Consider the following 25,393-nt stretch of genomic DNA (forward strand, 5'->3'; position numbering starts at 1 on the left):
TACCTAGAAGGAAATCTACCAAAACACCAAGGGCAGTTGCGCTTGGGTGGTGAAACAGTGGATACTCTTCATTTCTTCTTTGTTCTTGTCTATACTTGCCCAATTTTCTTTTTTATTCACACTATTCCTTTTATAATTAATCAATTATTTAACGTAAAACAAAATGAGGTAAATGGGGTGTGTGTGGGGGGACAGGTTGAGGGAAGCAGAAAGGAAGAATTAAGGCTTAGAGGAAAAAGTGGAGCAGAGGTAGGTTTTGCTGAGCACGTTGCTCCAGGAGCGTTTGTGTGTTGTGTCACCTGCAGACGCCCTTGTGTCTTGAGTGTTTTACTCTCGGATTGACGGGTCATTGCACCGTCCAGCAGGGCTGACCCTTGGGAGGTCACCAGCCATTCGAAAAGCCACGGAGAGTTTCCGCACTGCAGTTGCCACTCCCCCTGCCTCCCCATCCCCATCGTTTTCTTCATTCTTCTGGACTCGATTTGGAATGCCTTTGGGATGACTGACTGTTCTCCTAAAATTTGACCATGCAGGAAAGAGATTCTCTGGAAGGAAGCAGCAGGGCCCTCTCCTCCTTCACACCGTGACAGTGCACTTGCCATCGTCATTGGACTCGTCACCTTCCTCCTCCCCAGCAGAATTTCACTGTCAAGCCTCACACTCTGGTCACTTAAAGTGTTGGCATGAGCCCCCGCTCAACCATTACCCCTCTGTGAAGTGGCCCGAGTCCCCTTCCTTTGTGTGCTCTAGGCCTCTGTCCGTCCCTCTTGTGCCCTTGTCCTATTGCACTGGCCTCTCCCACAACCTCCCTGGCCGCCTCTGCTCGGCCGAGCCTTGCCCTACCCATCTATGTTTCCTCTAGTGTCCACCAGGCACTCCATAGATGCTTGGAGCAGAATCGAAGAGGCTACAAAAGGGAGTAGCTTCTAGCAGGAAGCAGGTTGACAGCAGCTTTTTCTGATGGCTCTTAGGCTCCAGAATTAAAGTATCTTTCTGACACTGAGAAATCTATTTAAGAGGCGCATCTCTAGAGGTTTAGCTTTCCTTTAGTCCTGGGCCACTGTTTGTGGCAGTGTTCGATTGCCAGATCCACAGTGCACTGTCACTGAGGGTGATTTTCAGATAAGGCAGATGTGTCAGTGATTTATTGCCACAGTAATGCTGCAACATGGAGACCCCCCAGTGGTTTAAAACAAAACACATTTCTTTAGCTCAAGGGTCTGCAGGTCGGTGGGGTGGCTCTGCCGGTCTTGGGGGCGCTGGCTCCCAAGGCTGAGGGCTGGCTGGCTGCCGGCTGATCTAGGACTGCTGGCTTGGGTGGCTGGGGCACCTAGCTCTGCTTCAGGGCCCAGCAGGTGAGTGCAGGCGTGTCCTCCTGGTGAGTGGTGGGTGCAAGCTGCCAGCGGAAACGCCAAGCACTTTTTCAAGCTTCAGCATGTGTCAAGTCTGCTTGCATCTCCTTGGCCAGAACGAGTCAGGTGGCTGAGCTCAGAGGCAGAGTGGGAGGTTTTTAAAAGGGTAGGCGGCTACCTGCAGCGGTGAAGAAGAGGGCTGCTAAAGCGTCCATCCACCAGCGAAGAGAAGCCAAACTTGCCCTGACCTCCCACTGGAGCCTCGCTGGCCTCCACTGCGCTGATGGTCACTGAGCAGTCTCAGCCTGATTTCCTTGCTTTGATTTATAAAATTACTTCCCCCTTGGACATGCATATGGGAGCAGAGACCATTTCAGAAGGCTGACATTTTTGAAGGCCATTAAGCCTGTAAACTAGGGATGCTTCCTGTGTCCCTTCATACAACTCAGTATAGCAAGGGAGACAGATCCAGAAACTTACCATACAATTTGGTGAGAGCTGTAATAAAGATAGGTACATAGAAGATTTTTTTAAATGCCCAGGGCATGATATTATCATTATAGCCTTAAATGGTCTTAACAGACAATTGGCCCAGCGCTGTAATTATTTCTAAGATAAACTAGGGCAGCAGTTCACCTTTTTTTTTTTAAACCAATGTTATTAATTTTGGTGGCTGTTTTCCAACTTTTATCAGGCTAATGAATTTAGTCACACAAGTTAATTGATTCATTGTATCATTTGTGAGTCCTATGTCCGTGTAGGGCACCTGTCTAGTTTGGGTGCCCTCAAAAGCAGATGCTGACTCAAGGATGTGGAGACAGTTCGGTTACTTGGGAGGTGATTCAGGAAGCACAGGTGAGGGAGCGCAGAGAAAAGCCCGAGGAGCGTGCGTTCAGGAGCTGGTTGCTTCTGTGAGCAGCTGGGGTTCCGCCCTGAGGAACCGCGTGGGATGCAGACCCACATTCCTTCTGGGGGGTGGTTTACCTGGAAGGTGATAGCGCCCAGTCCTTCCAGGCTGCAGAGGAAGCTGCAGAGGAAGCCTGGGTGGGGCTGCAAGAAGCAGATCAGCCGGTAAACTCAGATGTGGGCCCAGGAACCTGGGGCAAGGTCCCCCTGGCACTGAGCCCCTTCCCCAGGAGCGCGTCGCTCTGTGCTGAGCGGTCCACCAGGGCTTTGATGAGGCTTTACAAAGGCTGGCAAAGAAATCTGGGTGCAGAAGCCTCAAGAAGTCTCCAGATACAACGAGCATTGCCATGCCTCTTGACGGGGGATCTTACAGTTGAGAGTGCTCCTTCTCCTGTGCGGGGGTGTAGAGGCAAACTCTGTCAGAAGCGTGAACTTGGCTCCGGGGCTGGATGCCCTCTCCTCCCGCTGCTGCAGGCACCTGTCCTTGTCAGAACTCTCATGGTCAGCCCACGACTGCTGGCTGCACCATGTGGTTCCGTTTATAACTGTCAGCACCAAGCGGCTGCACACCAGGCACTTGCCAGGAAGCGTGATCTTCAGCTCGCTGCCGCTCCACCGCTCTCTGGGACTTGGCCGGGAGGAGGCTGACGGCTGACCTGAAGGACGTGTGCTCCTTCCAGACTCCTAGACCAGGGGTCAGCAAGTTTTTTCTGACAAGGGCCAGATGGAAAATATTCCCAGCTTCGTGGGCCATATGGTCTCGTCGCCACTGCTCAGCTCTGCCGTTGGACCAAGAACGCGGCCAAAGACAACACGGAAAAGAATGAGCATGGCTGTGTGCCAATAAAACTTTATTTACAAGAATGGGCCATGGGCTGGATTTGGCCGCGGGTCCTAGTTTGTTGAACCCCTGCTCTAAACAGAGGGCACCGGGCTACGGGACTGTGGCCTGAGCCCCAGTAGAACGGATTAGCTCACGGGACCCGCCCTGGGCATTACTACCTATTAACCTGTAGCCAGTTGCCTTTGCTGAGTAGCCTGAGCAGGGGTCACTGGAAGACGATCCAGCAGGAGAGACTGGCCTGTCGCGGTCACCCTCGTGTCCACCTTTCTTTAGGAGGCTTTTGAGGACGCTGGCCCTGACATTTCCTGGTGATTTCTCTTTTGATATAGGGTCACTTGGAGGTGAACTGTGTAACCCGTGAGATTGTCTCTTTGGCTACGGCTTCTAGAAAACCCACGCGTCCACTCTCCAAGCGCGGAGGCCCGGACGGCTTGCAGCTCCGTAGGCGCCTCATTCTGGAACTGGGTCGCTGCTGTTGCTTTCCTTTTTCTTTTTCGCCTCTTCTAGCCCATCATGATGAATTGTTTGTTTCCTTTTAACTGCCTTAAATCCCTTTTGGAGCAAGAGAAGGGAAGGGGGAAAGGAAGCGCACCTCTGAATCTCCCAGGCACTCGAGGCTCTATTTCTCTTTAGTGCCCAAATAACCACTGCAGGAGTTCCTATTGGACTTGACCCAGGACAGCTAGCCTTCCGCTGGGTTCCTCATTCTAATTGTTTCAGGGAATTTCCAAGGAATGGGAACAAGTGCCACCAACACATCCCAGGGTCGCCTTGTCTCCTCTACTCCAACGTCTCTGTCCGTTCCCAGCTCATTTCTGGGCCTCTGATGCCTGATCCGTCAGCTTCTCAAAGTGGACGCCAGGGCCTGATGCCCCAGGATGCGGTGAGGACCAGGTGGTAACGGGTAACAGACTCATCCAAAGGTTGGCGGCAGCAGGAGGGAATTGCAACGCAGGGGAAAAACAAGCTAACTGGAAGCTATTTTGAGGAGCTCCAGCTTGGGGTCAGCAAGCTGCAGTCCATGGGCCAAAGCAGCGGCCACCTGTCTTTGCGCAGCGCACAAACCAACCGGGACTTTCACGGTTTAAATGGTGGGGGGAAATCACAGGAATAATAATATCTCATGGCAAGTGAAAATGATATGACACTCACATTTCAGTGTCCATAAATGAAGTTGTATTGGCACACAGCCCAGGCCCACTTGTTGATGCATTGTCTAAGACTGCTTTGCTGCTGCAGTGGGAGAGCTGAGTAGTTGCCACAGGGACCGCCTGGCCCAAAAAGCTTAAAATATTTGCTATCCAGCCCTTTACAGGAAAGTCCCATCCTGGGCCTCTTTCTCACCAGCCTGGCTGCCTTGTTATCCACGGGGCAGAAGCAGGCGGAAGTCCCCTGCAGGTGTCTGCCCCCGCTGATCTCTCGGCTGGGGGCGCCCCCTCCCTTTAGGTGCTGCTTCAGTGGGGGGCAGCTCTGCTTCTCCCCCATGGCAGCTCCTCCTCTTGGTCCGTGGACCCTCTTTCCTAGCTCTGGCCCCTTCTCAAGTTCACATTTGCCTGAATGCAAATTAGGTTAGCAGCCCTCTCTCCTCTCGTCTGTGAGCTCGGACCCCAGAGCCATTTCGGGCTGCGGAGAGGTTTTAGGGGTTGAATTGTGTCTCCCCAAAGAGGTGGCCTTCAGACCTTATTGGGAAATAGGGTGTTGCCGATGGAATTAGTTAAGGCAAATGAGATCACACTGGAATAGGATGGGCCCTGAATCCAGCACGGCGGGTGCTTTATCAGAAGAGAGACAGCCTGAGACCCACAGGGAGAGCTGAGATGGAGAGAGGTGGCAAGTGGGGACACTGGGCTGCCGGGGATGCCAGGCTGCGGGGGATGCCTGAAGCAGGGGAGAGGCAGGGAAGGAGCCGCTCCCCCAGGGCTCTGAGGACATGGGGCTCTGTCCACGCTGGGTTCCAGAGCTTGGGAGAAAAAATTTCCGTTTTAAGCTCCCGAGTTTGTGGGACTTTGTTATGGCGCCCCAGGAACCTCAGCCAAGAGGGGAGCCTAGACTGCGGTGAGAGGCTGGCGCAGGAGCTCACTCGCATGCCCAGGACCTGGGCCAGAGAAGACCCTCGACGCACATACGTGGGCTGATGGAAAAGGTTGGGTGGGAAGGGTGAGAAAGAGGAAGGCGTAGTTAGAAGGGGCTTTGGGTCCAGGGAAGGGGTCGATGAAGAGGTGGGGTGCACAGTGGATAGAACTAGAGTCAGGTTTGAAGTTTGGCTTCTGCCGCGTACTTGCTGTGTGATCTTGAGCAAACTACTTACCCTGCTTTGGCTTCCGTTGTAACATAGGGATAGGACTAGCACCTACCTCGAGGTGCCGTGTGACATCTCAACACGTTGATACACACTGTGCCTGGCAGAGCACCGGCCCTCGGGGAACTCCAGCTGCCGCTGTCCGAGGAGAGAGCTGGGCAAGAAGGTGAGGGGGGCGGACTCCCTGGGGCACCCCGTGTTCACCTGCAACTCTCTGCCCAAGAACAACCTTTTCCAACGTGGGAGCACACCCGTTGCGGTGCGCGTGGCAAATCAGAGAGCAGATGCCCGAGACGCGGCCGCAGCCACTAGCGGATGGGGCCTGGGTGAAGATGAAGACGCCAGCTTCCTCGCCCGGTGGAGGGCGTGCCTCTGCGCTGTGCTCCCCAGGGCCACCTCGGTGCCCAGAGGGCCTGCGCCAGGCGTCCCGGTGGCCACTGGCTTTGAAAGCACACCCCTTCTTGGCCGGCTTCCCTCGCTGTCCCGGCCCCAGCGGCCAGGCCTGGCCTGGTGGCCATGCGGCCGCCTCCTGTGGGAGACACTCCTCTCGGCCTATCTGCAGCAGCTTACCTCTTCCCGCTGAGATCATCCATCCGTCTGTCCCTTGCCTTGAGCTATAACCTCACCCCTTTCCGTTGGCCTGCCCGCCTTACCCTCGTCTTCCGGTCCACATCCGCCCCTTCCTGTTAGAGGGCCGTCGACAGGACTCCTCGAGGGTGTCCCGTGACCACTCCCAAGGGGGCTGGGGGTCCAGCCGGGGTAGGCGAAGCCCACTGAGCTCCCGCCCATGGCACTGTCACCCCACGTGTGTCGAACTCTCCTAGTCCTGCTTCCATCCTCCCTCCTTCCCCTGGTGCTAGCACCCCATCGTCCTGGGAGTCGTGTGGAAGGAAAAATGGAGAAAAAGGAGCCTGATCTGGGAGAAGAAGCAGCGTGTGTTGCCCCAAATGCTGCAGACGGTGTAGCAAAAGGAAGGCAAGAAACCCAACCAAACAAAAAGGAATGCAAGCTTGGTAAGGATCGTCCAAAAAGCTGGCCGCCGCCAGCCGTTCCCACGCACCCTGCTCATGGCACCCAACTCCTGAGGTGCGAGGTGCTCTACGGGGCGTTGTGGGAACACTGGCTCGGGCACCGCAGAGGCTCTCGGCAAGTGACCGCTTTATTGCTTACACAGCACAAAGGGCCGGAAAGAGCAGGGGAAGAGAGCCCAAGCGGCGCCCCGGGGGGCCGGCTGCTCAGCACCTGCTGGAGCTCCCTGGGAGCGGCTCCCAGATATCCCAGTGGCACCCGCCCCTTGTCTCAAGGTCTGCTCCCGGGGCAAGCCAAACCGAGACCAGTTTGCAGAGAGCCGGTGTGCAGGCTCAACCTGCCGCGAGTCCCAGGTGAGGCCAGAGGGAGGGTTGGTGTCCAGGGCCAGGGGAGCGAGTGCACCTGGAGGAGCAGAAGACATACCCGGGCTTGGGGAAAACAGCAGAGAAACGGTGGCGATGGAGGCAAGTTTAACAAATGAGGAAACTGCGATGAGGACCTCCAGGGAAAGAAATCAGTGGTATTTTCCCCTTTCCTTAACTCTCTTAAAAGAAAAAAACCAAAAAACCAACCATGGAAGTAATAGATGTGGATAATTTAAGCAATCACATGGACTAGAAGAGCGTTTTAGTGGTGGGCAACAGCTCCTTGCCCTACTGCCCACTCCTGTCCTTGCCTCCTGTCCTCACTCCTGTCCTCTGGTTTCCCTTCCTGGAGGCAACTTCTCTTCAACGGTTATTTGGTTGTCTCCATGTCCCCAGGGGCAGGCTGCGGTGGCTATTTTTGGGTGCTTCACCACCTTCTGGCACTGCCTCTAGATTTCCGACTGTGCGTGGCCTGGACGATGTTAAGTTGGTGTTGTAGGCAGGACCGTGCGATAGCCCCCCAATTCCCAGCCCCCGCGGAGGACAAATGCTATCCTCGGTGCAGCTGATGCAGTTAAGGTCCCCAAGAGAGGGAGATTGTTGGGGTGGGCCTGACCTAATCACACGGACCCTTTACATCTGGGTCTAGGGGTCGGGGACGGGGGAGTCTGAGGCTTGAGGCACGAGGGGATGAAGGCGGGGAGGGCCACGGGGCGAGGCACTGGGAGTTCCTCTGGGAGCTGGCAGCCAGCAAGGAAGCGGGGACCTCAGTCCTACGACCCCAACGACCTGAGTTGTGCACAGGCTCCAGATGACACCCCACTGGGCCTTGATTTTAGCCTTGTGAACCCCTGGGCAGGGAGCCCATCGCAGCGTGCCTGCACTCCCCACGTACGCAACTGTGAGCCACTCGACGTCATTTTAAGCTGCTTAGCTGGTGGTAATTTGTTACGTGGCATAGCTAACCAATACAGCTGGTGTAAGAGGGGGTAAAATTGGGGTCTGTCACACCCATTCTCACTACTCCTCAGTGCCGTGTGCCATCTTGGTCTCTTCAAACGAAGAAATTAAGGGTCCCTTTCTTACTCAGCCACCACTGTAGTATCACTTGGGTGCCCCAGTTTGTTAGCCGAGGCTGTCGTCACTCCCCTTCCACCCCATTCCCAGACCCCTGCTCCCCTCCTGTCCTTGGGCTGCCGGACGTTCTGTGGACTGGATCCTTAGGTTTCTGCCTGTGGGTAATAAAGGGAAGCCCTGGGGACATCAGTGACCTTGAGACATCGACTCTGTTTGAGTGAGAGGACAGCCCCTTGGAGCGCTCAGAGGGGGACCAGGTGCCGGCCAGCTCGCGCTCTAGGACGCCTGCTTGGCCTGCGCATCGCAAGCCAGAGGTCACAGCTGGAAGCATTTTCACGGGAAACTCAGAGCTGTCAAAGGCATTTACCCGATGTCTCCCTGTAATTGGTTAATTTCTGCTTTGTTTGCCTTGTGGATAAGATCTGTACGTTTAGCCTGAGAGGCTGCTGCCTCTTTCTGTTCTCCGTTGTCAGGCTTACATTTTTTCCTATGACAGATGGAGTTTTGGAATGCATTTTCCACCATTCACGTGGCACCCCCAGGCACCATAGCCTGTGTTCTTTTTAAGTCAAATCAAACTAGTATCCGCAGAGAAGATTGAAACGTTTCCCCTTTGCCACAGAGCTTAGAACTCATCTCCAGGATCAGCGTGGCTGGATGGGGGTCCAGGAGCCTTTTGGAAAAGCCACCTCATGATTGGAAGACCCCGGTTCCTCCCCGAGGAAAACAATGGACAACCCGGGGGGAGCATGGCTGTGTTGAATCTCGCTGCACATTTGGAACACTGCAGCCTGCCTTGCCTCTGAGTCAAGAAGTTGTCAAGCAGGATTTGAATTTAATGCTACTCATCATTTTCAATTGTTCTCCAAATAAAACAGGCCCCAGAGCCAAGGCAAATGCCTCAGCAGGCGTTTTTTTTCCACTGGATGTGGGTCCAGAATAAATAATACAAAGAGATCTGTCCTTCCAAGTGCTTCTCGGAGATAGTTTTTCATCTAGACGGGTTGGAAATCATTGGTAGGCACTGACTGGAGTGGGGAGAATGAAAATCAAAGTCAGCATGCAGCTCTGGGCTTCCCGGGCTTGTGCCACTGCTGACTCTCTCATCTGTGGCCCAGGGAGAGGATGCCAAGGACGTGCTTTGACCCCGCCCCTCAGTCTTCCCCTCCCCCTCCTTCCTTTTCTTCAGCTCTCTCTCCCTTCCCCAGTTCCCTGCCTCCCCTCCTTTCTCTTTCAATTACCTGCCTTCACGCCTTTTTAACTTTTTATTTTGAAATAATTATTGACTCTACAGGAATTTGTAAAAAAAAATAGTGCCATCGTCCCCGTGTGCCTGTTTTCCAGCCTCTCCCACGGCTCCCTCTTATGTAACTACGGTACAGAATAGCAGGCGGAAGATGACATGGGCAACGCGTGTGTCTAGTTCTAGACCTCCAGGCCCTTCAACTGAAATGCTCTGTTATGGATTGAGTTGCGCCCTAAAAGGACACGTGAGAGACCTGACCCCCCCCTTCCGTGAATGTGAACTTGTTTGGAGCTAGCGTCCTTGCAAATGGAATTAGTAAGGTTAAAGTGAGGCCATCCTGGAGTAGGGTGGGACCTTGATCTGAGAGGACTGGTGTCCTTATCAGAAGAGGAAACGTGGACACAGAGACAGAGAGCACAGGCGAGAAGGCCGCAGGACGACAGGGGCAGAGAGGCAAGCCCAAGGGGACTGCGGTAGACCAGAAGCCAAGAAGGGGCAATGCAAGATTCTCCCTTCTGGAGCTGGGAGCCAGTACGCCGCTTTTGTTTCAGATGGTGCCGGTGGAGGGGCTTTTGTTACTGCAGCCGCTGTAAACTAAGACATGCTCACCTCTGGATGTCAGTTCATTCTGCTTTCAGGTTCTTAATTTACTCAAAGAATACGTATTTAATATTTACATTCTTCTACATAGGTGTACTGTCTTTTCTCCATCTGCTCAATTTTGGGTCACTTGGCTGGGCCGAGGCCCTCCCGCAGGCTACGCTGACGGGCAAGAGGGAATTTGAAAAACGAGTTCCTGATCTTGCCGGGTACCCTTTGAAGCCTCCCACATGCTCCATCTTATTCAGTCTTCATTTATTTTCATTTAATAAGTTAAAGGAGATGAAACATAAATGAGCTGGCCTCGCTCCTGGTGAAAGGCTCTGATTACAGATTTGATGAGAAAGCTGTTCAAACCGTGGACCGAAATGGATTTTGTGGGCAATGTGCAAGCATCTGTCAGCCAGGCAGTCTCCCGTGACGTGGGTAATTGCAGGCGAGCTGAATTGCAAACAGCCCTGGCATCCTGCGGGAAGCAGGGGCGGGAGGCGGGCAAGCCTTCAAGCTGCTCAGGCCCGGCCATGGGGGCCCGGTCCATTACCAGAATTGAATTTCCTGATAAGTTGGAAAACAGACTGAATCGACTTTTTTATGTTCTGGTGAGTTGAAGTCGGGTCTGCGAGTTCTCAGGAGCCGTCATCTGACTGGATGTGCAGCATTTGCTTTTCCCCACCTTCGGCTAGTGGCCTTTATCTTTTAGTTAGGGTTGGAGTAGGAGATCCAGGACTGAGGGCCCCTTGAGGAGCAGCCAGGGGATCAAAGGAAGGAGTCAGACTCCTCTGGCTCTCTTTCGAGTCCTTTCTACCTATTCACCAGGAATTAACTATCTGGAGCATCAGGGACAGAAAGCAATGCGGCATACACCCATCCGCATGGGCGCAGAGAGCTTCTGAGAGGAGGAAGAGCCACCGAAGCTGGAAGAGACCGTCAACTCCAGTGTGTCCCAAACCGATCTTTCTGGAACATTCAGCTGCAGTGGGTGAATGGACTTGAGCTTTTCTTTCTCCTTCTGGGCAGGCTGTATATAAAAGTGAAGGAAACCGGAGCTGCTGGGGCGACGGTGCTTAATGATCTGAAAACAAGCCTCTGTGTTTGTCTTGGCCCCGTGACAGCGTGGTTACCTTGACTGAAGCTGGCCTTTCTGAGGAGCACATTTCAAGCAAGGCTGCCCTTGTCAGGGTAGGGTCAAGGTGAAGAGGAAAACTCTTGTACGAAAGCCCAAATGCACGTGCGTGCATCGCTCGCAGAGCGACATCCCACCCCAACTGTGTGCAGAGGACTTGGAGTTCAGCTGGATGACACTCAGAGAGACTTTTCTACCCTTTCTGAGTTAACCCATGGGTTCTGAGTAACACAGCATTAGACATCGGGGAGATAACAGCTGCAAACAAGGCTGTGAGCTGGAAAGAAGGGCTTTGGCAAGAGTGTGCCAGGTGGTGTAGAGGGAGCTGAGGCCACTCAGGAATCTCTTCAAACCTCAGGCCACAGAGTCTGTACCAGGCTATTAGCAGTGGGGAAACAGGGAAGAGTTGGGTCTAAATGTCATCAAAAAATTAAAATAGGTAGGACTTATAGCTGTGTGACCTTGTATGAGTTACTTAACGTCTCTGTTTCCTCTTCTATAAAATGGAGCGTGGTAGGTAGACTAGTGACACATTGCCACCCTCCCACACACACACAAAGGTGTCCCCTGATTTCCTCCCTGGAATCTGTGAATATGCTAGGTTGCACAGTAAAGGGAAATTAAGATTGCTAACCAGGGCCTTTTAAAATAGGGAGATTGTCCTGGGTTATTCAGGTGGGCCCGATGTAATTACAAGGGTCCTTCAAAGGGGGGCAGGAGGGGAGAGTCAGAGCAAGACGTGACTACAGAGGACACCAGAGTGATGCAATGTAAGAAGGACTCGACTTGCTATGGCTGGCTTTGAAGAAGCCAGGAAGGAAGGGACCGTGAGCAAAGAACGTGGGTGGCTTCTAGAAGCCGGAAAAGGCAAGTGGTGGATTCTCCTCTACAGTCTCCAAAGGGCACGGGGTCCTGGTGACACCTTGATTTCAGCCCAGTGAGATCTACGTTGAACTTCTAACCTACAGAACTAGACGAGAATCCACTGGTTTTGCTTTAAGCCACTGAGTTTGTAGTGATTTTTAGCAGGAGTGGAAATTTAAGATCTGGGGACAATCATGGTCCCTTCTGCTGGGGTAGGTGTAGTTATCACACAAATGAGCACATGGAAAACTCTAAGAGCAGTGCATGCCTCACTGCAATGCTGCTGCTGCTGCTGCTGCTGGGGAGGCTGGCGAAGAATTCATGGTGACGACGACTGATGTGAGTGTACAGTGGATCCTCCTTATTCGCAGATTCTGTTTCTGTGAATTTACCTCCTTGCTAAAATTTATTTGAACACCTAGGTCAGTACTTGTGGATCCTTCACAGACATGCACAGAGCGGCAAAAATGTTGAGTCACCTAATGTGCATATTCCCAGCTGAGGTCACAGAAGGCCTTTCTGTGTCTGTTCTCATACTGTAAACAAGGGTCCTTTTCACAGTAGATGTAGTGCCATGTTTTCCCCCTTTTTTGGTGTGTGTGTTGGTGATTTTACTGCTTAAAATGGCCTTGTAGTGTAGTACAGAAGTGCTGTCTAGTCTTCCTAAGCGCAAGAAGGCCTTTGACGCGCCTTATGGAAAAAATACATGTGTTTGATCAACTTCATTCAGGCCCGAGTTATAGAGCTTTTTTGGCCGTGAGTTCAATGTTAATGCATCAACAATATATACTAAATAAGGCTCCTTAAACAGAAATCCATATAAAACAAAGTAATGTAGCGACTGGTTGATGAAAATGTTGTAACGGTTCCATATTCATCAATTTGGTGTTTGTGGTGACTCCATAGAAGATAACTTCCTGGAATAATGACAATTATGATACTCTTGAGGAGATGCCCACATTTAAAGAGTGTCAAGAGGAAGGGAGCGCCAGAGAAGGAAGCAGGAAGAGGGGTCAAAATTAAAACCTAAAGAATGCAATGTCATGGGTTCAAAGGAGGCGAGAGTGAAATGGGGGTGCTGATGGTGCAAGAGTCAGCTGGTGTAGAGACGCTGGGGCGAGCAGAGACCAGCGGGGTGGAAAGAGCACTGGGGCGGGAGTCTGGAGACGTGAGCTCCAGTGCTGCTCAGTCTAACACGACTGTGGAGTGCTTGGAATGGAGCCAGTCCAAACCTAGGTGTGCTGCGAGGGTAAATGATGCGCCAGATTTAAACACTTAGTACAACCTCGTGAGTAATTTTTAAAATTTTGGCTACATGCTGAAAGGGTATGATTTTGGATATATTGGGTTAAAAATGACACCTATCTATTAAAATGAATATCACATGTTTCTTTTCACTCTCTTTAATGGGGCTCCTGGAACATTCAAAATTACCTCTGTGGCTTGCATCGTATTTCTGTTAGTCAGAAACGGGGGTGACGTTGAACAAGTCCTTGTCCCCTTGGGGTTCTGTCTCTTCAGTTGTAAACCCCAGTGATCCCCGAGGAGATTTCAGAAGACAGGCATAAGGCATATAGTAAGTGTCGAGCTGCGAGGAGAGACGAGGAAGCAGGGGCTGGGGCAGGTCTGGGGAAGGCTGACACTGTGGGCGTGGGGAGAGATGGCGGTCGAGAGTCACCGTTTCTGGTCTTGCGGAGACTTGGGCAATTTCCAATCCAAGGCGAAGGAGCCAACGTAGCAGGAGAGATGAAATCAGAGGGAGAGGGTGCAATGGGGGAGGAAAGCTCCACGAGAAAGGCAAGAAGATACAAGTTCCCGGGAGGGGTCGACCTTGGAGGGGCTGGGGGAGAATGAGCCCTGGACAAATCAACTGCACAATTAGCACAGTCGTCAGCTCTGCGACTCCAGGCAAAGGAAAGAGAAAGGATTATACAGCCAAGAGGTGCTGCGGGAAGTCGGGACAGGCAGAAGGCGTGGGCCGCGGGAGGACGGCGAGCGGGTCAGCGCCAGGCCTTCTGACGCCACCAGGATCCCACAGGCTCCGGGCTCAGTGCTCACAAGCCCGCGTCCACCTCGGACGCCGGCCGCAAGTTCGAGGCTCCCACCACCCCATGGGGTTGGAGAATTGACCGGAGCGAATCACAGAGCTCCGGATGCGCTCTGCTTATGATTAGAGAGCGAGTAGGGTTCAGATAAGAAGAGACGCAGAGAGCCAGGTCCAGGAGGGCCCCCAGAAGCAAAGCCCCGGGGTGCTGTGTCTATGGAGTCGGGCCGCGCCACCCTTCTGGCCATCGATGGATGTTATCCACCAGGGAAGCTCGCTGGAGCCTCGGTGCCCAGGCTGTCGACTGGGGTTTCACTCTGGAGGCGGGGTCCCAAGTGGTGGCGCTCACCTTCCCGCCGCCCCCTCCTCAGAGGTCGGGCTGCTCTCAGGTGACCTGCGCCCCAGCCCCCTGACCCCGGGTCGGCCTTTGTCTGGCCAGCCCCACCCTTAGACGACAGGTGTGCCAGGCCGGGCCCTGCGCCGTCACGTGAGCACGAACTCTCAGGTGTGCTCCTGGAGCGTTCACCGGGGCTTCACTTCCAGAGACAGTGACACCAAGGTTGGTCCCTTCCCGGGGGTGCAAGAGGGAAGTTTATCAGCCTAAAAAGTTTTTTCAGTTTCTGTTTTTTTGAATTGTTCGGTCCACTCCTAAAGGAGAATGTAGGAAATATACACCAGGGCTAAATCCATTTCCTGTTGAAAAATGCCATGGCTCGTTATCTGCCTTGCCCCACTCGGCGCTCGTCGGAATCCTTGGCCTTTGGGTGCTGTGCTCGCTTTAGCTTTGGGGGGTTGTCCGACAACTGAGCCAGGGGTGGGAAGTCAGGCCAAAGGGCTGCTTTGGTATTTCACCTTAGAACTTTGACTCACTGTGTGGTCTTGGGTAAATAACCGAACCTCTCTGAGCCTCGGTTTCTTTTGAGTGAGTGCAAAGTGCTCTTCACAGGGCAGTTGTGAGGAATGAATCATCATAGGCAAAACTCTTTGCCGGAGAGGCTTGTGAGAGCACCACTGCCGGGTTCTTGTTTTAATGCCTCTCTCGTCTCGCTCGCCCTCTGTGAAATCATTCAACTGCAACAAGGAGGGGCGCCGCCAGGTCCCGCCATGCCTCGATTTATCTGGGGGGCTGAGCCGCTGACGTAGAGGCCACAGGGCCACGGCCTTGAGTGGCCACCTCCTCCATGCTCCACCCCCCGTGGAGTGGCCTCGTGCTTCCTTGTTACTGTCAGACGGTCCTCCCCAGCGTCAGAGCCTCGTCTTCCTGCTTTCCCCTTGAAAGGTAGTAGAGAAACGAGAATCCTCAGCCCTTTTTCTTTTTGCTCCTCAAAATGCAAACCCCCTCCTTTCCCCTTTGGCCCCCAAATCGAGGACAGTGTGTGCTGCTCTCACTGGCTTCGGCCTGTACTCCGGACAGATAAGATCTTGGCATTTTGTGGGGCCAGACACGGAAGGTTTCTTTTTTCGTTTGTTTTTTTTTTCCGGTCTCTTTCTTCCTTTTTTCAAGTCTCTGAGGTGTTGATTTTCCTGCTATTTTTAAGTTCAATCAGATTGGATTTCCTTACAGGAAATACCGCGCCCCTTTCTCTAGTCGCTGTCCTGCTCCCCGCTGCTCTCCTCCGAGGGGAGCGCCCGCAGTCCGATTGGAACAATGTATTACTTGGAGCCAGGCGTGTAAAACGAGGATGCTCGAAGGCCAGCGCGGCGACTTTGCTTTCCAAACAAACCTTGGTGTCCCCAAATGGAAAAACCCAGGCCTCAGAGCCTGAGCCTGCAGGCTGCTCCCTGGCCGGGAGGGGCTGGCTTTGAGCCATTAAAAGGACACTTGAGTTTAGCAAGGGACCAGAGCTTCTGCGGGAGGTTTATTCTGCCCTCCTCCTCGAGACTGTTTTTCTAGCAGGCTCCTGAAGCAAAGGAGCCGAAATAAACAACAACAGCGTGCGTGCATCTGTGGTCCCAGCCCGGGGCAAGCACCGAGATGGGCCTCGCCTCGCTGAATTTTTCTGACGCTGTGGGGACTGGGCACAGAGGGGTGAAGGGCCCGAGTCCCAGGACAGCCGGGGGCAGCGGCGGCACTGGAACTCAGGACCGCGGAGTCCCGGGCGCACACTTTGTCCTCTGCCAGCCGAGGCTATCGTGACTCTTCGGGTGGAGACCCGGATTGAGAAACAGTCTAAAGGTGGGCCCTGATTCCCCTTGGTTGCTCGTTTATCATATTGTGGTGCCGCATCCTCTCGTTTAGCCCACTGGCAACAACCAGGCCTTTCCTAGGGCCTCCTTTATTTTATTTATTTATATATTTTTTTAATTTTTAATTTTATTAAAGTCAATAGCTCACAAGGAACATTACATTGAAAAACATAAAAACAAAAAACATAAGAGGTTCCCATATAAACCACTCCCCACCCCTCACCTCATCATTTTTGTAAATTGTACTTTTTTGAACATACGTACATCACAAAAAAAATTACGGTAAAAAATATCAGAGGTTCCCGTATGACCCCCGTCCTCCCACCCCACTCCTCCCACACCAACAACCCTCGCCATCACGCGGCACACTCATCGCACTCGGCGAACACATTCTGGGGCACTGCTGCACCACGTGGATAAGAGTTTACCCTGTAGTTTGCACTCTCCCCCAGTCCATTCAGTGGGTTAAGGCAGGATACATCATGTCCAGCATCTGACCCTGCACTATCATTCAGGACAACTCAAAATTCCCAAAGTGCCCCACATCGCGTCTCTTCTTCCCTCTCCCTGCCCCCAGCACCTAGTGTGGCCCCTTTCTCCACCTCGATGCTACAGTTTCTTCCATTCCTCGTCACAGTACCTTTATAGTGGAGTAACAGTAAGTCCACTCTGCCCAGGGCCTCCTAAGTGCTGGCTTTACCCTCACAGCTGGCTGCTTCTGGGCTTGTGGAAGGCGGGGCCTCCATTCTCGGCTTGGCCGAGGATACGGCGAGCGCGGTTTTATCTCTAAGGGCAGGATAAGGCTGCGCTCTTGCCAGCCTGCCAGGGCTTTACTTAGAGAGGGCTTTGAGCTGCTGATGGAGTTCTCTGGCGTGGGAGGCGCCCCCTGTTCCTCGGGAGAGATGGGCGCGGTTACCTGCCAGCAGTTCTGAGCCCGCTGTGGCTAAATCCCGATGTACTGCCAGACACGGGCCGCCCTCCGCCTGCAACCCGAGCGGTTCCTGTTTCGTTTCTGCGAACGAGGCCAAGGCAAACGGCCTCGGCGCCCGCACCCACCTCCTCCTGCCGCCGCCTTCTCTCCCCTGGCCTCGACCCCTCAGACACGCTCTTGTGTCTCGCTGGCTGTGAATGGATCCGGGGCGCAGGTCGATCGGCGCGCCTGGCTTCCTCCTGCCTCACCTGCCCCCTCGCCTGCCTCCGGGTGCCCGTCTGCCCACGATCTCCGGCGTGACGCTGTCCTCGGGATAAACGTCTCCGGGCGACACAAGATCGATGCCTCCGGACAGCCTGCCCGAAGCTCGCACAAGGCCCCTTTTGTAGGACTTTGCTCGCTGAAACTGGGCGGCTTGTTACCAAGACCATTTCTTCTCCGTCCCGACCCCCAGAGCGCTCAGGAACCAGGAGTGGGAGCTGCTGCTAGTGCCTGCTTGTGTGCTGGCTTTCTGCTCGGGGCTGGAACGAGTCCAGATCCCTCGGCCGGGGCGCGCTGACCCCGTGGGAGAGGCTCTCCCCAGGGCGCCGTCCAAGGCACGGCCCAGTCTCCTATTGATTGCTGCCAGCCGCTTAGCAGGTCAGGGTCTGCCAGCGGCGGGACATTGTGCTGCTCGGCTCCCTCTCGAGCCTGCCCTGCTGTAACCCGCGGCCATCGACAGGGCTGGACGACCCCCAGGAGGCAGGCTGTGGTTAGACACGGCAAGGAGTGGGGCCGCTCTTTCTCCAGCGCCACCTGACAGGTGATCCGAGAAATGTCAGGGGGCTTTTGTGAGAGAGACTGAACTTACGGGGAAGGGATGAGCAGAAAATGCTAAATTCTGTTTCCCAGGGCTTCCCTCGGGCAGTGGGCCGGGTGGAAACGCTGACCCTGATTGAGTCCTCTGAAGTGGCCGCGGGTCCCTGCCGGGTGATCGGCGCTCTCCCTGTTGAACAATGGCACAGGGAAAGCGTTCTCAGTGCAGAGGACGGTAAAACCAGAGCTGGAAAGGCCCACTAAGCCCCCCCTTAGGGACGCCCCCCTCGGGTACATGTCCTTCTGGTCATTTTTCTATGTCTATGTAGTTGTACGATTGCACCCTGATTTTGTCATTTCAGTTTAAACATTTTTTAAAAATTTTATAGCAACATTATCAAGATACAATTTACGTAGAATTAGATGCCCCATTTTACATGGATGGCGCTGACGAGTTTTGACAAATGTGTGCGCCTGTGTAATCTCCATCCGGGTCAAGACTCAAGAGTGTTTCCAGTACCCCAGGAAGTCCCCTTGAGCCTGTTTCCGGCCAATACCTGCCTCTCTCGCGCTAGAAAACCACTGTTCTGATTCCCATCACCAGAGACGAGTGTGGAAACTCCAGAACTTCAAATAAATGAAATCCTCAGTGGTGCTCTTTGGGGCCCGCCGTCTTCTCTCGCTCAGCATTGCCTTTTTAGATTGCGCTACGCTGCTGCGTCAATCAGCACTTTGTTCTTTATTATTCCCGACACAAACCAACAACAGGAATGTAAAAGGACGAGAAAAACAAGGAGTTTATTCATTTGTTCTCCTGTTGATGGATGCATCACTTAGTTTTATTGCAAATCTTTTTTGTGTTTTTTCCCTTATCTAACTGAGCTCTTTATTTCATGTTAATTTTATATTTCTCAAAATGCCCAGGTAGAGAAACATGTCTTTGTGTTTTGTGAACAGATGCTAACAGATATCTCCGTGTCCTTTGAATAATAGAAATTGAAGGAACTTCAAAGAGATTGTATAATAGCACATAAGCCAATAACCAAAAAAGTGAGAGATGCTAAGGGGCAAACATTGAGAGGTCACATTTAATATGTAGGTGGGTAGTGTTTCCCTCTAGGATCCCAGCCCACAAATGATCCATGCTCTCCAATCTCAAATGCCTGGCACTTGATAAGCTCTCAGTACGTATTTGTTGAATTCCATGTTTTTAAATAATTATTCCCAAACACAATATTTAATGCCGGCCGCGTGTCATCGATGGGTTCACAGGATTCACTGAACAACTCTCGTCCTGGGCGTTCAGACAGGTTCGTCTGTTGGGATGGACAGCTTTATCCACAAAGTGTGCCCAGTGTAGAGGCTCAGGAGTGAACGGCCAGGTCAAATTCAGGAACCTTTTCCGGGCTCTGGGGCCCCGCTGCCCCCTTTCTTTCTCTGCACCTCATTATCTGCATATAGAAGAGCCTAATTCAGGGCATGCCGCCAGTGACGAGTAGTTTGGGTTCTTCCTCTTGCAAATTGGATGGATGAAAAATAGTATCTGATTATTCTAATTTGCTTTTTTATTACCAGTGAGAGTGAACATTTCCCCCATATGTTTAGTTGACTCTTGTGTTTCTTTTTTGTGAATTAGCTTTAATTTCCCTTATCCATTTACCTACGGAGATAGTGTTGGGTCTTCTTTTTTAATTAAAAATTTTTAATTGTCTTTTTTTAAAAAGATACATAGGTCACAAAAAAATGTTACATTACAAAATATAAGAGGTTCCCATATACCCCACACCCCCTCACCCCACTCCTCCCGCATCAACAACCTCTTTCACCATTGCGGCACGTTCATTGCATTTGGTGAATACATCTTGGAGCACTGCTGCACTGCATGGATTATAGTTTACATTGTAGTTTATACTCTCCCACAGTACATTCAGTAGGTTATGGCAGGATATATAGTGTCCACCATCTGTCCCTGCAATATCATTTAGGACAACTCTAAGTCCTGAAAATGCCCCCACATCACATCTCTTCTTCCCTCTCCCTGCTTATACTAAGGCTGTCAATGTCTTGTGTTTGTTTCAAGTATTTCCTCTAATTTGTTATAATGGCTTTTAATTTTGTGGATGACACTTCTTGATGCAAGGTCAATGAAAAAAATTAATCATGTCTATTTGTTTGTGAACTTATTCCAATGTGTTTAATGGTATAAAGCTTTCCCCTATTTCAATATTTAAGAAATATTATTTTAATTTCTGCACTTAATTCTTTAATTTGTCGATAATTTATTTTGGTATACAGTTTGAGGGGAAAACCTAAATTAATTCCTTTTCCCAAATTGCCACCTAATTGTCCCAGCACGATCGTTTGGTCATTTGTACTCCCCCCCAATTGATGCCACCTTTGTTGTATGTAAATTCTTGAATTTCTTCCAGTTCTGTCAATTGTTGCATTTTATTAATGTAGTTTATTAATGTGGTTTTAATAAAATGGAAAGCCAAGACTCTCATCCCTCTTGCCCCTTCTTTAAAGTTAGCTGTTCTTCACAGCTGAGGCTTGCAGATGAATTTTAGAATCATTCTGCAAAAGTTCCAACAATTCCATCCGGGGTCTCGCTTTGATTTGCGCTGACCCAGTACGCTGATTTGGACAGAGTCGACACCTTTATGGACCGGCATAGTAATCGTGTTGTATCTGGGGTAAAGGACCAAAAGGGGAAAGCAAGGGAAGGAACAGGAGAGCTCCGGGCACTGCTTTACTTTCAAGCCCTTCATCCAGGAAGCTTGCCAAGGCTTTGGCAACAGATGTTAAAAGGGTGGTGATTCCTGCAGACGAAGCTCCTCGCGGGGGGCTCTGCTTGGGTCCTGGGGGAGGAGTGTTTGATGTTCACTTGTGACGTGGTGCTCAAAGGCCTCGGAACTCGTGCACAGCGACGGCCAAAGCCCCCCGTCCTGGCTGCGGAGCCCTGCCAGGGGGTGCCCGGCAGTTCTCCCCAGGTCGCCTGCCGCTGTGTCTCCTGGGCTGCGAGGGTGCACAAGGCAGCCCCCGGAGCTCTTCCCAGGGGAGAATCCGCTGATCCGCCTACCTGAGATTGTTTGGGGACAGCATCTGGGAAGGGGACTTTCTTAGGGATGGGAACGGGTTGAACCAATGAGATGACTTCAAATGAACACACGTGCAGAAGCCGTGTCAGGGCAGGGGCGAGTGAGCATGCAGGCAGGAAACGAGGTGCCCCCAGGCAATCCCTGCCCGTGCACACGTTCTCCTGCATTTTACCAGCACGGCCTCCTGGCATTTTGTGCCCCCTCTCCTTTGTTTCATCCTGACTCATTTCAACGAATTCCCTCCTGGGAATTCTTCATTTCCTTTATCGAGGTCTTCAGTAGTTCTTTTTGGTTTCTCTTTTTAAATTTCTTTTCCTCTCGAGATTCTCCTACTGCCCATTCATTGTTTTCCTGATATCCTTGTTCTTTCTCTGTATTTTCCTGCGTCTCCTTGAGCACACTGAAGATCGTTTCTGTAAAAAGTCTTTGTCTGGTGCGTCCATAGTCTGGTCTTCTTCATTGATGATTTCTGGATTTTATCCTCTTCCTTTGGATGGGCCATCATTTCCTGTTTCTTTGTCTTTTGTTGTACACTGTCCATTTTAATATTTTAAAATATTAACACTGGGACTTAGGCCCTGCACAGTTTCTCAAGTTTCTATCCAGCTAGTGATATGACAGCGATTTTCTCGAGTGCCAAGAGCCCACAAAACCAGAGAAACTACTGCAAAAATACACCTTCTACCATCTTTGCAAACTGGCTTTGTGTTGGCCAGTGCTCTCTTTGGAGTCTGGGCCTCACGTGCAAGGAGTGCACACCGCAAGGAGAGCTGCCCTGCGTGAAAAAAGCACAGCCCACCCAGGAGTGGTGACGCACACACAGAGAGCTGACACAAGATGATGCAACAAAAAGAAACACAGTTTCCTGGTGCTGCTGCGAATGCAAGTGGACACAGAAGAACACATAGCGATGGGGGGGGGGGAAGGGGAAAGAAATAAAAATAAATAAATCTTAAAAAAAACAAAACAATACAAAAGCAGGCTGCCCTCAGGGGAATGCAGAGCGCACAGGCCTCCCTGCCTTTTCTGAGCCTCTGTCGTGTCCTGGGCTTGCCTGCAGCCTGAGGGCTTCCCCTGTTTGCAGGAACTCGAGTGGCCCTCTACTCAGAGGAAATAGCCCTCTCCCTCTCCTGGGTGCTCCACTGCAGTCTTTTTTTTTTTTTTTTTTTTTTTAAAGATTTATTTATTTATTTAATCCCCCCCCCCCCCCGGTTGTCTGTTCTTGGTGTCTATTTGCTGCGTCTTGTTTCTTTGTCCGCTTCTGTTGTCCTCAGCGGCTCGGGAAGTGTGGGCGGCGCCATTCCTGGGCAGGCTGCTCTTTCTTTTCACGCTGGGCGGCTTTTCCTCACGTGCGCACTCCTTGCGCGTGGGGCTCCCCCACGCGGGGGACACCCCTGCGTGGCACGGCACTCCTTGTGCGCATCAGCACTGCGCATGGCCAGCTCCACACGGGTCAAGGAGGCCCGGGGTTTGAACCGTGGACCTCCCATATGGTAGACGGGCGCCCTAACCACTGGGCCAAAGTCCGTTTCCCTCCACTGCAGTCTTAAAGCTGGGTAAGCCTCTGCCCCAGGCTGCCCCACTCTCTTGTTTCTACCCGGGTCTCACTGTCCCAAGCTGCTTTTGCCTGGAGGACAAATTCTGGGGGTGGTGGGGAGAGCAGTGAGGCACAGAGGAGTCTCAAGCCAGTCTTTCCCAGCTGGAAGGAGGCCGGGGGCCCACGAGGGAGCGCTGGCTTCTCCTGGCCTCCCGGGGGAGCAGATGGGCCCGCAGGGGTGCCAGGAGCTTCTCCTGTGGCTTCTTTTTTTTTTTTTAAGATTTATTTTATTTCTCTCCCCTGCCCCCCCCCCAAGTTGTCTGTTCTCTATGTCTATTTGCTGCGTTTCTTCTTTGTCCGCTTCCGTTGTTGTCAGTGGCACGGGAATCTGTGTCTCTTTTCATTGCGTCATCTTGTTGTGTCAGCTCTCCGTGTGTGCAGCGTCACTCCTGGGATGGCTGTACTTTTTTTCACGCTGGGAGGCGCTCCTTACGCGTGGGGCTCCCCTACGTGGGGGACACCCCTGCATGGCAGGGCATTCCTTGCGCGCATCAGCACTGTGCGTGGGCCAGCTCCACACGGGTCAAGGAGGCCCGGGGTTTGAACCGTGGACCTCCTATGTGGTTGGCAGATGCCCTAACCACTGGGCCAAGTCCGCTTCCCTCCTGCAGCTCTTTGAAGCTCTGTTTCTGGACTCAGCACTTCGCAGTAAAAGCAGCCCTTGAACTGTTTTGGGCTCCTCTGCTGCTTCTGCCCGGGGTGGGGGGGGGATTGGATGGAAGGATGGCTGCCGGCAGAGCTGGGCCCCCAGCGGCGTTCTTGAAGTTGCTGATCGAAAGCAGCGATGGGCTGTCGGGCGGCTCTGCCCCGGACCTCGGGCTTTCTAACCCAGCCTGGCTCCAGCCGGCCGCACGGGCACGGGACCGAGGAGCTCACTGCCGCGTGCGCTGGCCTGGGCCGCGGGCCTCGCCGGCCACTGCTGGAGAGTGAAAGCCCCAGGGTGGCTGCCACCTGCCGGCCTCTTGCCCCAGCTCGTGCCTGGACGCTGCACGGCGCTCTGCTGGCCTCTTGCAACGGTCGATTCAGACGGCGCCTGCCTGCTTCATGCTGTTCTGTCGGAGGCTGAGCCCTGGGGCCACCTCCTCCGCCATCGTGCCACAACCCTGTTGGGTCACAGTTTTAACCTTTTCTCCATCTCTTTCTTAAGTGTGGACAATAAACAAAACAGTAAGAAGCCCTGATGCCGCGCGTGCGCATTGCCCTGGTGTAAGTGCTCCCACTGGGGAGGGCGGCTTCCCGCTACCCAAGGGAGGACTCCGGCACAGAGCTGAAGCATTGGAGAAAATACGGCCCTTACTGGGACACAGAGACTGAAATGACTACAGATAAAGAAAGATTTATTGAGAAGCTCTCCCAACGGAGGGTGAAGAAGAACAGAGAAACTTCAGCCCACTCCTGGAAGGGGGGGATTTGAATTTAACAGAACTTTCCTAGGCGGGGCAGTGATAGTTGGTGGGAGGGGGCTGAGGGTTCGAGGGAGGGGCAGGGGCCGAGAGGAAGCCCTGGAGGTGAACGCTTTCCCTGACGGTGACTAGGAGCTAGTGGGTGAGGGAGCTGTGGTTTCTTGGAAGGCTGCAGGAGCCGTTGTTTCTTTGTTCTGTAGGGATTTTATCTCCCTCTGTTATGCAGGGAGGGAAGGTTTCCTTTTCCCTTTACTCCCGTCTCTGTGGTTTCTTTATTTAACCTGTGGGGAAATGCCCTGCCCTTGGACACGTAGGCTTATGAGGGAGAGCATTAGCCTTTCCCCAGTGCATATCAGGGGAAACTGAGCTACAGCTTGTTAGCTATTGCAAACCTCTAATGGGAAGGGTGTGCAGTGGGACCTCCAGCCTCAGGAACACAGCCAGGGGGAGAAGGTGGTAGAGGAACTAGGAAGAGGGGACTTTCAGAATTGATTCCCTTGGTTTTAAATACGATTGAGTTCATTTCAAGCTTATAGAACGGAATCTTTTTTTTAATATAAAGGTATTCAAACTTCCATTTATTTATTTATTCATTCATTCATTTATTTACTCTCCCTTCTTTGCGGCTTGTTTTTTGCTGTCTGTTCTCTGTGTCCATTTGCTGCATGTTTTTTCTGTGTCCGCTCGTCTCCCTTTGTTGCGTCATCTTGCGTCAGCTCTCCGCGGCACACTGGTCATCACCTTTCTGTGGCGCACAGGCTATCTTGCTTTCACAAGGAGGCCCCGGGACGCGAACCCAGGGCCTCCCATATGGTGGATGGGAGCCACGCTGGTTGACCCACAGCTGCTTTCCATAGAACTAAATTTTAATATGGCTGTGCTCAGTAACTGACTTGCAAAATCCCAGAATATTTCACAATCATTGCCGATGAGCCAGTCTGATAGGGATGAGAATGGGAGAGGATGAAGAAGGAGCAAAAGGGCGTGCCAAAATCGGGGAACAGATACACATACACAAAGGACAGCGTTTGCCCAGATACTGAGAGAGGAAGGCTGTGTCTTGAGTAACTACCATGTGCTGGTCATTTACCATAAATAACTTCATTTTAATTTAACGATGGCCTTGCAAAATAGTCTTCTCCATTTGTAAATGGAAAAAGCGCTGTTTTAAAAGGAGAGGTAAATTGACCTGGGTCACCCGGCTAGTAAATAGTAGAGCCGGGATTCAGACCAAGTCCAGCTGAGCAAACACAGAGTTAGAGGCCATCTCACTTTTCTATTCTGATTGTGTAGCCAACGTCCGGCCCTCCCGTCTGGTTCTGGTCTGCTGACGTCAAGAGGAGCATTAGCAGAAGAGGTTTGGCAGGTGCTACCAATTGCCTGCCCCACGTCCATTCTCCCTTCTTTCTTACTAAAAGAAGCTTGGCTTTGGGGGGTGGCAACAGGCCCAGGCACAAATACTGCATTTCCCAGCCTCCCTCCTACAGCGGGGTGAGCATATGACACGGTTCTGACCAATCACAGGTAAGAGAACACTTAACGGGGACTTCTGGGATCCTCTTGTTTCCCAACACGGATATCACTCATTTCCTTCCTCTTGCTTCAACCAGGGCCATGATGCTGGAGGTGGGGC

General features: G+C 52.4%; 1 long non-coding RNA gene across 1 annotated transcript; it reads right to left on the minus strand.

The window, feature by feature from the left end:
* Window positions 1–13,092: 13,092 nt before the first annotated feature.
* LOC139436969 (uncharacterized) lies at window positions 13,093–17,545 on the minus strand. The gene is made up of 2 exons (XR_011646469.1): window positions 16,993–17,545; window positions 13,093–15,020 (listed from the first exon to the last, which is right to left on the minus strand). It is a non-coding gene; the product is annotated as an uncharacterized lncRNA (long non-coding RNA).
* Window positions 17,546–25,393: the final 7,848 nt, after the last annotated feature.

This window comes from Dasypus novemcinctus, chromosome 19, assembly GCF_030445035.2.
Source record: "Dasypus novemcinctus isolate mDasNov1 chromosome 19, mDasNov1.1.hap2, whole genome shotgun sequence".
NCBI classification, from domain to species: domain Eukaryota; kingdom Metazoa; phylum Chordata; class Mammalia; order Cingulata; family Dasypodidae; genus Dasypus; species Dasypus novemcinctus.